This window comes from Struthio camelus, chromosome 2, assembly GCF_040807025.1.
Source record: "Struthio camelus isolate bStrCam1 chromosome 2, bStrCam1.hap1, whole genome shotgun sequence".
Taxonomy (NCBI): domain Eukaryota; kingdom Metazoa; phylum Chordata; class Aves; order Struthioniformes; family Struthionidae; genus Struthio; species Struthio camelus.
This window is the reverse complement of record NC_090943.1, coordinates 70,460,850-70,474,982: the sequence shown is the minus strand read 5'-3', so window position 1 is coordinate 70,474,982 and position 14,133 is coordinate 70,460,850. Positions and strand designations below refer to the sequence as shown.

Genomic DNA, 14,133 nt, shown 5'->3' with positions numbered 1-14,133 from the left:
AGTGCTTGGGATTCCTAGCTTGGCCTTCAGCAGCTTCCATCAGGAAGAAGTGCCGCTGCTAAGCAGGCACCTCCACCATGATGGTGCTGCTAAGAAAATTTCCAAGCCACTGTACAAGTTATATCTGATACAATGGATCAAAATGCTGAGCAGGCTCAGTAATGGAAAGTTAACCCCAGAAACAGGTAGGCGGGTCTAAACAATGTTTCTGTGAGCAAACTGAAGTCAAGAAATTTGAAGATAAGTCTGTCACGTTTCCAAAGCACTTGTTAGAAAAACTATGAAGATGTAAATTCTGTATGATTCTGAAGGTATGTTAGGCTCGGTGTGGAGCCAGTGATTATGCAACTGAGGAGATTCCTGTTTTAAAAATAGCTGAAGTCACTGTAGCCTTATAAAGGAATGAGAATTCATGACATCTTTAAGTAAACATTTTTGGTAGTTTCTATTTAAAGTGATTTAATATTGCAGAGCTACTCAACTATATGGATCATATGGTATTGAGGTGATGATAAAAACATTTATCTATGTTGACAGGATCATTATATGTGTGTGTGTATATACATGCATATACATACATATATATATATATATATATATAAATTCTAGTTTGTGGCAAGAAACATTAAATTTGGGCCAAATTCTCAGCATTGATCGATCGCCCTAGCTGTGGCTATCTAGTGGACAAAGTTCAGATTGCTCTCTCCTACATTCAAAGTCCATAATCCAGGAGAAGATAATAGAGAAGGGAGTTCCAGCAGCCCTCTTAAAATTTCTCCCTCAGTGTCCTGCTGTGAGAAAGAAAGTTCACCATGTCAGTTGCTTCTCATGCTGAGCTTTGATATCTTAATCTTCCTGTAGAGCTACTGCTTGTTATCTTCTGTGGCTTCAGCTACTCAGACCAACTTGCAGTGTTCCTTCCTCCTGTACATCTTCCCATGCACATAAGCAATCTGTAACTACAATTACTATTAAAAAAGTACACCAAGTAGGGCTTCCCCTCATCTGACAAGCTTAGTTTATCACGTTCTGAGATACAGGTAACTTCTGTTGAGTAAATTCAAAACTCCCTTCAACAGAATTATCTCTGTTGAATAGGCTATGGTATAAGTACTACTGGTAATAGCATTGCAGTAATTAGGTTTCGAATCATCTGAAAGTGCCAGCTCTTTTTCAATACTCAACTATTTTCATCAGTCTTTACCATCTAGGAGCTTGGCAAGTCATTACAGGCCACAGCTGATATCTCCCACTACTTATACAATTTTACCATGACTTGGTTCCTCGATTTAGAATTGAGTAAATTTGGGCTACCTTTCCCCCTCTTCTCTGCCCCACCCCCAAAACAGTGGAAATCTCTAATTTTGCTTTTCTTAATTTCATCTCTATTCCTCCAGACATGTTCCCAGCACATTTCCTTCCTTCCCTCCTTCCTTCCTTCCTGTTTTCCCTCCTGATTTATGGAGCGCCTAACATTTTCTAAAGGAGGTGAGAATTCTTTTGTAGTTAATTTAAGCTTAATTTAACCTTAAGAAGGCTGGCTTTCTTGATTAGTTTTGTGGGCCTTGCAGAAGTAGTTCATGAATCCTGAGAGATGCTGACCACAGCTTGAAAACTCCTTTGATGATAGACAGGGCCTCGGGACAAACTCCAAACTGTCCCTGTGCTCTCCCAGGCTCTCGCAGGTTATTTTTTATAACACCCTTCCCAGGTGGTTTGTTCATGGGCACTGATTCTTGCCACAGATGGAGCACGTTGAAAAAAAATTTTGAAAATCAAAAAGCATCCTAGGAAAATAGGGCATATGTGGTCATGAAGTATTATTATACCTTTTTTGGCCAGTTCAATAGTTAAATTTTTAATTCAAAAATTTAGATTTTTTTTTTTTTTCAATAACAGAAACATAATCAACAACTCTACTCTGTGTGCACTGCAGCTTTCTTTCTTGCCAGTAAAAACACTCTCATGTTCTGAACAGAGTTACTGCAAAGGACTCCAGGATACGTTCTTCCCAGCCCCAACCTTTGTGCGTGCCCATGCTGGCAATTTATTCCCCTACGCATCCCTTCCATGCCCAGGTCTGCAGGACAAATATGACTCAGAGCTTACTTCTACAAATACTCATATGAGAAACTGTGCAGCCCCACTGTGTTAAATGGGACAAATCCAGTGAGTGAAGTTATTTACCAGTACAGGTAAACATAAGGTATACATGTAGGTATACATAAACCGTAATGCTGTGAAATGCAAGCTTTCCATGAAGGAGATGTCTACACCCAGAGTAAAGATAGCTCATTATTAATTGACTAACACCTTGCAAATAACATGCATAAAGCCATAGCACAGTGAGGCAAATGTAGTTTTAATATGTTGGCAGGCCCAGGAGAAAGCAGAACTGAGTGTCTGGTGTTGGATAGCTAATGTGAGGTAGAGTTAAGCTGCTTTGCTCACTATGGGATTTTACAGAGTTTTAAATACCACTTATTGACTAATAAATGATAGAAATGTTTTTATCCATAGAGGCATCGAAGCCAGAGAAGATTAATGACAAGCAATATATTCTTTTTTCCTTATAATGACAAATGCAACAAATACTTTAGTTAAATACTCATCTAAATGTATAACACAGTAATGCATAAAATAGTTTGTATGTACCTGATCTTGATAAAGACACTGGTAGTTGAATTAATCTAATTACAGTGCATTCACCCTTCAACAGTGGAATGTTGATTAAAATATTTCATGCACGAGGCAATCGTTTTAAAGTTTCAGTCAATTTGAAAGGTTCAGTATCGTGATTTGACTCTTTGGTTCTTGAAAGGACAAAAAAAAGCAAGCTGAGAATATGATGAACTATTGCCCTTCACTTTTCAAAGTAAAGCTATTTCAGTTAAGTTCTTGAAATGTAAAAAGGCCAGTCATTTGTATTTGTTGTCTTCTACACTTACGCTACACTTCAAGGAATAAATTAAAACATGTTCCTTTTTCTTGTAATTTCAAAATTGGAAGGTGAGCCCAGAACCAAAATCTTAATATAATATACCAATTTCCAGGCTTCTCAAATGAAGCAAAATTGTAAGTCCACAGGAGAGCCAATGCATTCTTGATTACAACTATTGGATAGTCTGATAGAAAGATAATTTTGCTTGGAGCTTGATGGTTACCTCTTAATTGTAAAATTAATGCTCGGAATCTTGGACCTGTTTAAATGTTAAAGTATCAACACTCACCAATTAAAATTTTAATCCAACAGAGAAACAGAATTTGTTCAAATCATAAACAAGGTTGCTTCTGTCTTAGTAGGACTATTTATAGTAAGAAAATAGAACTAAGCCAAATGAGAATGAGTCTGCAAAAACCCTGTAAAATGCTATGTACCTGAAGACAAAACCTATTCCCACAAACAAAGGAGGGTAAGGCGCTTTGCACATCACTCTTTGAAGGTCAATACTGAAGAACAGTTTAAGATTAGAGACATACCATGAACTAGGAGCATGATCATAACCCCATTGCATGTAACTTCACAGCACAGCCTATCCATCAGAATCATTTCGGAGTCCTCAACATTGCTGAGCTCTGTGTCATGCAAGGACTCTGCTTTTTTAGCCTACCACAGGAAGGCAGTGAGCAGGATTGTTCTATACTTTGGAGTAGTAAACACTATGCAGAAAAGACCATTGAAACTAAAGTTCAAGACTAAATCAAGAACAAAGTAATATAAACAGGCCATGACCATATTTAAGGAGAAATGAAATCCAGATTCTTTAACAGCCTCCAAATGGTAGTATGGGAACTAAAAAGTCCCTAAATAGTTGTAAGGAGTTTGATCAGTATGTGAGAGAAATTATATGATATCTTGGCTGCAAGAGCAAGGGACTGCACTGGATAACCCAGGTGAATCGGTCAAATCTTCTTAACAGTATGCAATTCTCTTATACTTAAGGTAAGGGGGAAAAAAAAGAAGCATTTTAAAAAAGCATCATATGAAAAGATAACAGAACCTATAGAAGATGATCTAAGTAAAATCTAAGTTCATCAAGTAGCACATGGGATTTGCTAGAATTTTAAAATGTTAGCTAATATTTTTAAATAAAATGTTTTTTAAAATACATCCTTCATTCTAGTCTAGACAAGTATGACATCATCTCCAGCATCTTTCTTCTTCCAGTGCTGGGAAAACTATTCTTTTTCAACCCTTTCCTCCAAAGAGTGGGATTCATTGTGTGTGTGCATGTGTGTATATGTGTGTATGTAACCTAATTTCCATACTTACTATTAAAAAAAAAAAAGACAATATAGCCAATAAGATCTCACTAAGAGCTTTATATTTCATTTATTACAAAAAATACTCTAATCTTTCCCTCCTTCCCTCTCAAGGCATTTTATGCTTAAATTTCTCTTCATTATTCTATTTCTTGTACCAATAAAAGCTTGACGCATACGTTACTGTTTAAACGTAAACTTAACACATGCTGTGCCATGTATAGCACATTGCAGCTGCAGTTACCAGCCAAAGAGGCAGAAAGATGTTTTGTTTGGGAGTCATAAATATTGGATTAAAAAAAAAACAGTACAAGTCAGGGCCTGTGAAGGAGATGCAGATGAAGGTTGTGAGAGGGAAGCACTGAGCTGCTAGTGGGATTGCTGAGCGCAGGACTTTGTTATTCATGATCCAATAAGGTGAAGTAAGCCAAAAGTAGGAGGCACTACTGTGCTCGACAGAGGTCATAAAGGAAACATGCAGCTGCCTGCGAGGGATGTTGTATTCCTAGACCCTCTGCAACCCTTCTTCTGTGGAAGCAGTCCTGAAGAAAAGACTTTATCGTGTGATTAAAGACTGTATCATCATGCATCCTTACGGATGCTGAATTCAATACACAAGCAACAACAATACTGGCTTTTCGTAACTTTCACATGCTTGCTTTTGCCTCCTAAATATTTTGAGAAATATTTTTCCTTTGTATGTAGTTGTCTAAACTGGTCACTACAAATACTATCCCAGATGACTTTTTCCTTTCTGTGTGATACCACTCTGTCTTCCAAATCAGCCTCTCTTCTAAATCATTTCTAATACAGGGTCGCATCAAGAGCAGAGTTTCATGATCAGCTTAAGTCAATTTTATGCTGCCCTTTCTCATCTCCCCCTCCCCCCAACTCCCCTCACCTTGAGCCAGCTGTAGTGCTAACATGAGCAGCTAGTTAGTGGGATCAAGGATCTGATCTGGATGAAAAAAAAAAAAATCATGCTACCAGGTACAGCACATAATTCAGCAGAAGCAAGGTGCAGGACTCCAGCAGCAGCAGGAATTTAGATCAACTTAAACCACGCTTCAAATTTATAGTCTACAGCTACCTGTCACCTTCCTTCTTTTTTGCCTTCCACCATTAGTTAAGCTGCCTCTCTTTCAGTCCAGCCTCCATCTCCGATATTTGTCTTTTATTTTCTACTTCTCACATTTCAAAACATCTTATTAATTCCATCCCTGTGCAAAGCCTTTCTCTCTTCCAGCCTCTCTCTTAAATACGCCCCCACATTTACCTTTTAGCATTTGTAGTTGTATATGTACTTTGTTCCCCTTTTGCCAAACCCTTTCCTCCATTCCAGCTGCTTTACTACCCATGATTCTGCCTCCCATAGCCTGCATTTCTAGGCTGCACACACAGGTGCCATATGCAACCAAAATCTGCATGAGGGTGCAAATTCAGAAGTTGCTTTTAAGATTTTGGCCTTGAAGCTCTAGCCTGAGCTTGCCTTTGCAATATGCCCTGGGAAGATCTCAGAGGAGTGGATGATCTGATAGTATCCATATGGCACTGCAGATTTCACCTTCAGACTTGAAAGAATCGCAAAATTCTCCCCTTCTCAGGTTCTCTCACATTGCCAGGCAGGGGAATTCTGCCAATCACTCCTCCTCAAAAGGACAATACAAGTAGTGGTCTCCACTCAAAAGGAGTAAGAAATCTTAAAACTAACCCAGTGGCATAAGACCAGTCAAATCTACATTTTTTTCCTAGCCTCTACCCGACATTGCCCTTGAAAGCTAACTTTAAAAAAAAAGAAAAGGGAGTGAAGACAAATCCTCCTGTCCTGATCTCACATTTTACTGTTACTGCTGCTTAGTATTTTGTCTGTGTATTACAAAACCCAGAGTGGGGTTACTGTGATGGATTAGTTGATGTCTGTAACATCTCTGACATGTAAAGTACTCCTTATGAAGTATTTATCTGTTTCAAGATTTTGCAAATTATTTTTATATCAGGTAAACTTCCAAATAAAGACAAAATAATTTCTTGCACAAAGGTGGACATCCAGAAATATATGGAAAAAACCTTAAGTTTGCACTATCATATGCAATTAATATATTTTAAATGCTCCTATATTGAACATCTTCCTTATTTAGACTTCAGATTTTACAAAGGGCTTTCAGTTTATTTCATACTGCCACAGAATTGAGCAGCGAGGTGCTGCAAAAATCAAGTGATAGTGCCAAGGAATTTTAGTCTAGTGATGCAGACTGCCTGGAACATGAGCCATCTCATACAAGATAAGCTTCTCTGAGATAATAACAACAATGATGCTTCACACTTTCCATGTTGTCGCTGTTTTACAAGCCTGTTTCTGAGTCTCTCACTTAGGCAAGCAATCCCACTTAAATCAGAGGAATTATTTCACATGACCAGGAATTACTGAATTTAGCCTTAATTAATTATACTTTTCCATTTCACAGGTAGGAAAAGCGTCACACAAACCCTACATTCAGTACAACTTAAGGAGATGTTTGTCAGAGCTGTGACAAGAACTCCCGAGCTTATACCTAGACTATGCCTCTTTAATGGGTAAGTGCAAGATAAGCCTTTACTCTGAATTTCCTTATTTTTCTAGTTTAAATCTCTCCCAGCTCATTGCTATAACCTAAAATGTACAGACCTTTTCAAAAGAAACACACTTTTTCAAAAGGTACACATATAAAATGGAGCACACTTGTCCAGTGTTATTACAGCAAGAGAATGGGCCACTCACGTTCTTATCTAAACACAAGTATTAGAGTTGTAAAGTTCTTCCCTTCTGCTCCTGTTATAGCCCCTGCCTGGATTATATAAATTTTCATTAGGATTCTGCATTGCTAGTAGACAGCTGAGATCTTGTCATGTATAGTAATAATAGTAATAGCCCTTAAGTTCAAGTAAGCTTAGAAATACATCATGGCTCTGTGCTGACTTCCTCTCTAGCCCCACGGACTGCCCTCCCCCACCCCCCCAGCCTGAGAGATTTTCTAAGCCCACTTCAGGGCCCTATTTATTTCCTAGTTAATACTCCCTCCCATTCACCACATTGTCACTGAGTACTGGTGTATCTCTATATGGATTACTGAAACAGCCATCATGAACTGAAGGTGTTGCCCTAAACTGTTGTGGCTGGCTTGTAGAAATACTTTATATTGAACTTACTGAACTGACCCTGATTAAAACAACTCCTGGCAATGGTATGACTGATAAGAAAATCCTATATTCATGGCTATTTAATGGCTATTTAATACCAGAGCTGAAATAATCCAACTACTTTAATTTGCTTAAAATTGGTATACTTTCAGTCCAGATCAGAAAAATACGGGAGCTCCAAATGACTCCATATAAAAGATACTGTTGTATGCAAAGTGCCAGTGAGCTTGAAAAAGACCTTGTCACTATGTATGTCATTTATATTAATGAAAGTATGCTAACAACCAGTCATTAAGAGGGCTGAGCTGTCATCGTACCTCAATAGCCTATTCTAAAACTTCATTAAGAAATCAAACATTTTGAGAAGCATACAAAAAACACCATCTAAAATCATTAATAAATCCTTCTTTAACTATTTTTAAGCTAACTAAAAGACAAAAATTAATTCAATAAGGTGTAGTCCTGAGCCACATCCACCCCCAAAACAAATGAAAGAACAAATTAAGAATTTTATCTTTCATTTGCAGAAGGTAAAATAGCCTTATAGTCTATTAACTGTCCACAGTGTTTAAATACATCTGGTGTACAGGTGAGAAGATCACGGATGTTGCAAGGTAAATAGATCCATAGTCAAAATGACTGGATTCATACACCCTGTTAAAAGCATTGTCTGTTAATAGAAATCAGTAGAACATTATACATTTCTGTCCTATAAACAAAGTTTAGATTTTATTACTGATATCACTGCATTGTTGGAATAGTTACCTGGTTACAAGTATGGAGTTAAAGTAGAAGATGGGCTGCTATAAGCAGATCACACAGGACAAGACAGGCGATAGAGACTTACTACTACAGAGTTTCATATTGAAAAGAGCATTCCCTTTGAATTATGTTTAAAAATGTGTCTCCTGTCATGAAGTATGAAATCCCATGTTCATGTCAAGCAAATTCTGAACGTTTTATCTACAATGCCATAGTTATTCTTGCATTTTGTTGGGGTCTGGGGAGCAGGAGGAGCTGTTAAATTTTGTTATTCAGAAAGATTAACGCTAATATCCTTTCTCACTTCCCTACAAACACTTTCTGCACACAAAGCAACTTCCAGCCTACACAGGCAAGTAGGATACAATAGCGGTATACAAGTTTAAGGAATACTTGAGGAAATTAAGACATTCTACAAAGCTCTATAGCTGGAGACACCCCTCCACAATTATTTTCCATTTGACTTTCTATAAACACTTGTCATCAGAGCGCTGTGTTACCACTACTAAACTGTAATTAAGTCTTCCATATCTACTGTAATACCAAGCAAAACCAAGCAGATCACTGTGAATGCAAACTGCAAGATAGAGGAATTTCGCTACTGTTAAGGGTGAGAAAGCCACTTTAGCCCTGAGGCACACAGCCACTCCAGCACCAGACAGTTAAGTACTCTGTGCTTGCCCTAAGAGCCAATCCGTTCCTTTCACTGACATGCCTGACACTTGCTACTACTGTCATTCATCCACATTCACCAATAGGACTGGGAATGTAAGTGCTTCTAGTTCTGTTCAGAGCTTAATACTTCAGAGTTACACGTGCTTCCCAGGAGTAAAATACTAATTTTCTTCTATGTGTAAGCAAGTACAACAGAAAAATCTGTTTTTTTATGGAACTGTGTATCTAGCAGACAAAATACAAAGAAAAACTCAGCTTTGCACAAAGTAACCTGATTCACCTAAACATTTCAAAATTTCAGATGTATACTCAGATTGAAACACACACGTGCTGCCGTTCAAAACTGGTGAAGAAGGTGGGATTTACAGAGGAAAATTTGATTAATTTGTTTTCAGAAAGATTACGCTACGGCTTTTTAACATATATTGTGATTGCAGTCTACATGGATGTAGATAATACTGCTGGCCCCCAACCCCAAGAAATCCTAGGAGTTTTTGTTTCCCTCGTTAAAAGCTTGAGAGAATTGGAAATCAATATAGCTTCCTCAATAAATTAAATAAAGTAGCAGTTTTCCCCCACAAGAAAAGGCTGCTGAAACTAATGGACAGCTGTAGTTTAGGACAAGACAAAATATAAATGCTTTTCAGTTATGGAAATATCCCATCTACAAAATAAAAATTCCTTGGACTAAGCATTTTAGACTGATGTTGCAGAATAATGAAGTACAAGAATACAAGAAAATCATTTCAGTTGGCTGACAATAGAGAGAAATCCCACCTTACTTTTATAACAGCAAGCTCCACAAAGCCAGAGTGACTTTTGAACTCCATTTCCCTTACTTTGCTTAAGCGGTTCACAGCTTTATAGGACTTGTTTCAAGAGCAGGAAAAGCTTTCAAGGTGAATACATAGAGGTTTTATCCAAACCTCAAAACATAAAAAGTTTCATCATATGTTACTACCTTATAGAACAACCTGAGTGTTGGCATGCTGTTGTTCATGTCAAAGGGAACAACCACCAAACTCCACGTTAACTTTGCTTTATCGTTTTCATATCCAGCCCAAACCACTCTTGTCTTTCGGTTGTTACGATAAAGAAAAGCTTTAATTTGTCTTTTTTTGGCACAAATACACTACGTGTTTTTTTCCCTTCACCAATGTCAACAGCTAATCAACTACAACAAGCAACTTAGGATATAGATTTGTTAAGTGAACACACTGCTGTTTCCCAAATGACTGAAAAATACCACCCAAATTCTCTTTAAAAAGTCCATGAGGTAACAGTACTGAAGTTGCATGTCTACTGACACATTCTAGTGTTCCTGTGGTAGAACAAAACATTTACTTAAAAGCATACGCCCCCTGTACAATCTAAACAAAGGGATCCATTACAGACAGATCTGTTGGTAATTGTATCCTTTGGAAATAACCTAAATACTGATATATTTAAGTAACAAATCCTGACAGGTGCCGAGCACAAGTAACTCCTAGGGACTTCAGTGTGAGTTGTGGGTATTTCAGCCTTCTCTGGATTAAAGCCAGGAGGTATGTTTTTTAATCAGCAGAACAAGAGGTGTCCTGTGCTGCATGTGATTTTAACAGCAAAGTCTATCAAATCAGAAAAATTTCATCACATCACATCACCTTGCTTTACCAAGAAGTAGTGCTTAGCCAGTAGCAAGGGTTCAGCAGAACAGCAGCTGACAAGCTAACGTGTATCAGCCTTATTTATTTATTTAAACTATGCTGGTTGTCACCTCCTCTTCTCAGTCCTGAATACCTTCAGTGATAATGTACAAAGCACATCAAGCATTTCTTCCCTCACTGCTATCAACGTTAAGAAGGGCACGACTCATTCAAAGCATACTTCCTGCTTTCACAACACCAGACAGCCACAGCAGAAAAAAATCCCAAGGCAAACTTGTGTAAAATATTTTAATTTAGGCTAACAAGAAAAAGAAATGATGAAATGATTCTTGGTAGCATAAGACTACTTCTGTGACTGCTCATTTCTGTTGAACGTCATCTACGCAGCATGTGGAAAGATAGGGTATTTTTGAATTGCGTTAACTAGACAGGCAACATAAATGTTCCTGTATTCATACAGTATGAAGGCCTCCAGGCACCAGCAATAGCAACCCGTTTCGTTCATTTGTAAACTTCTAGACGCAAAGATGATCCAACCTGTTAGAAAACTATCTATATAAAGTGCTCATTCATGTACTTTGGATCCATTAGATTTCCTATACAAATTCAAGTTTCATAGGACAGACAAGTATACTATTTTTGAGCTCTGAATATTTGAAACTGCGTATCATTGTGCAGCCAGTTTTCCTTTCAAGTTCTTTATCAAAATCACTTTTTTTTTTTAATGAACGCTGGATATGTGAAAAATCCATAAAAAAGAGCTAGGGGCTGTTACTTTGCTTTATATTAAGTGACACTTTGCAAATGGCACCCTGCAAGTTAAGCCTTAACTTCTTGTTAAAATGCAGCTAAAATCTATATTACTCCAGTTTACACACATAGGTAAAATACATTGTTGAAAGCACACTAAAGGACTGGGGAAAAATCCATGAAACAGGTAGGTTATTTGATTGCCTCTGAATAATAAATCATTCCCCAGCAGATCTTTGACTGTAGAAACACATTTCTGTTGTCAATAGGAACAGTTAGCCAAACAGCTGAAGAAAGAAAAACAGTCTAAAACAAGTTTGGAATTGGCAAGTAAACCTGGCTGCAATGCTTCTGCTGGCTGACCAAAGTAATAACGCTTCCTATCTGTTTTGTTACTGGAAGCTATTATGTGACACCAAACGATCCATTTACTCTGGATCACAGTGCTATTTTCCCTATTCATCCCCTATTCAATAATGCAGTCCTTGGGCTGCTGGAAGAAGAGAAGCGCTATCAATTCAAGGTAGCCCTAAAGTTTTCCCTCTCGGCACTCCTCTGCTGAGAAGCCAGGCGAGGAATGGGAGCCATCACCACCACCACAAAGGTGCCAGCAATGATCTAAGGAAAGGTGTCCTGGAGCACAGGGACTGAACTCTGAAGTCAAGAGCTTTGTAGCTTTCCTGCATCCCTGCCCAGTTTCTCCATCAGCAGGCTCTGCTGTGCTCCTCGCTCTGTGTACAGTGGCTCTTTGGAAGCTTTATCACTCATCATCCCATAAACACAAAATACAAATGCACTTCACACATACACACACAGACACATGCACACTGAGACAGGCGCACACTCACTCCCCCCCCCCCGCCTTGTATCACATGCAATTCTTTTCAAGTCCCCTGCGAATTGCTTAAAAACAGAAACCACGCATTAAAAAAGGGCACAAAACAAACAAAAAACCCCCAAACAAACAGAAAGGAGGAGGGAATGGGTGGGGGGGAGAGAAGAAAAGAAGGGGTGTTTTTTTCCTGCAGTTGCTGAGGCTCCCAAGCATGCAGTGCTAAGGAACAGTAGTTCCCCACTTTCATCAGCCAGCTACATCCTTGGGATACAGCTACATCCTTGGGATAAAAGGGAGCAGTCCGGAATGATGCTGAGGCTGCAGAAGGGAAAATAAAGGCTTTGCAAACACGCCTGACTTCCCATGAAATCCTCTCCTCCACATCCCCTCCTCCCTAAAACCTGCCCTGAAGGGGGAAAAGAAAAGAAAAATAAAAGAAACAACACACAAGGAAAAAAGTGATGAAAAGACACAACTCACCTTAACAAGGGGTGTTGGATGGGGTCAAAGAGGAGGAAGGGTATATAAAAAGATCTATTTTTAGCAGAGGTTGTGATAGTATTAAAACACACAGACACAGGGTTCGGAAGCAGGGAGAAGAGTATAAAAAAACGAGGGGAAGAGAAATTATCGAGAAGGTGCAAGTCAGTCTGGCAGGAGAAGGGAGAGTCCCCAAGAAAAAAAAAAAAAGCCACCACCAAATGCCAAGAGGAGAAGGAGGGAGAGCGCGGCGGTGCCGGGGTTTTGTTTTGTTTCTCTTCGCTGGGGGCGGGCAGAGGCGGCGGCGGCGGGAGGGGGGTCGCGCTTTGGGCGAGGGCCCCTCGCTGCCTCCCCGCGGGGCTGCCGCGGCCGCGAGCCTCTCCGGCTGCGGGCGGCCGCGCTGCTCCTATCCCGGCTCCGGCTCCGGCTCCGGCTCCGGCGGGCGCGGCGCTCCCGCTGCCGCGGCTCGCTGGGGCTCTGCAGCCGCGTTCACGCCGCCGCCGCCGCCGCCGCCGCTCCTCGGCCACCCCCGCGCCCGCGCTCCCGCCGCCGCCCGCGGGCGCCCCCCGCCGCCGCCGCCCGCCGCTGCGCGCCGGAGAGCGGGGGCCGCGCCGGGCCGGAGGGCTCCGCGGCGGCTCCCCGAGTGCGCGGCGGGAGAGGGCATCCTCGGATGTGAAAGTGGCAAGTGCCAGGCGGGGATCGGCGGGAGCCGGGCGTCCCCGCGAGGCAGCTCTGTGCGGGAGCCGGGCGCTCCCTGCTAGGGGCAGTGGGTGCGCTGCATCGCTGGGGTAAAGGAGCCCAGGTCTGGGGAGCAAAACTTGGGCGTTTTGTAAGGCCGTCGGTGTTTTGTTAGCTGTATGCTGCATGTCAGTGGCACATAAACTTTGCCCGACAGCATTGACAAAAGCATCAGCCGCAGGCCAGGAGATTGAGGACTGTTCTTATTTTCATTAAAAGTAGTAAACTGCATCCAGCCTTATCTTTAATACAGAAGTGTGGCTCACAGAGAGCAATGCCAGCAGATGATGTTCATTCTTGATCCAAATGGAAGCTACTTGCAACATTTTGTTGATGAGGAGTCTCTGAGGGTCACGCTTATCTTAAATGGCTGACAAAATCCAGCAAACATTTAGATGTTATAGAAGCCAGCTTTTATCAGACTTAGCACCACCAGAAATACCTCTACAACTAAATACAAATCCAGCTGAGGTTGTTTTTAAACAAATAAAACCTTTGGAAGCCTTTTTTACATTTTCATTGTCTAAACTGACAGAACTAGAAAAAAGAATTGGAGAATGTAAGCGCAGAAAGTACTTTATTTCTATCTATCTACATTGCTATTAACAATTGTAAGTAAATATGTCTCTTTATGACCTAAGATTTTAAATTGGCATTGTCCCATAAATGATGAGAGCAACTGCAGGCCGAGTTGTTGGATCCACCAGTTGCAACTGATGTACAAACTGTGCTTCAGCAACACTGTTACACTGAGATAAGCAGAGGTGCATATGTTAAATACTAGAAAGAGATGCTCCAATAAGTGAA

The 14,133-nt window shown here is 40.2% G+C and overlaps 1 protein-coding gene across 20 annotated transcripts in view; it reads right to left on the bottom strand.

Moving 5' to 3' along the window:
• LOC104145267 (poly(rC)-binding protein 3) overlaps positions 1-12,894 on the bottom strand; it is a 514,282-nt gene extending 501,388 nt beyond the window's left edge. For 14 of the 20 annotated variants that reach the window (XM_068936251.1, XM_068936219.1, XM_068936226.1 and 11 more), the window contains exon 1: positions 12,589-12,894. The gene's annotated coding sequence lies outside the window, so the exon portion shown is untranslated. The remainder of the gene's footprint in view (positions 1-12,588) is intronic. The other 6 variants (XM_068936245.1, XM_068936247.1, XM_068936243.1 and 3 more) reach the window with 2 other exon arrangements.
• Between the last annotated feature and the right edge of the window lie 1,239 nt (positions 12,895-14,133).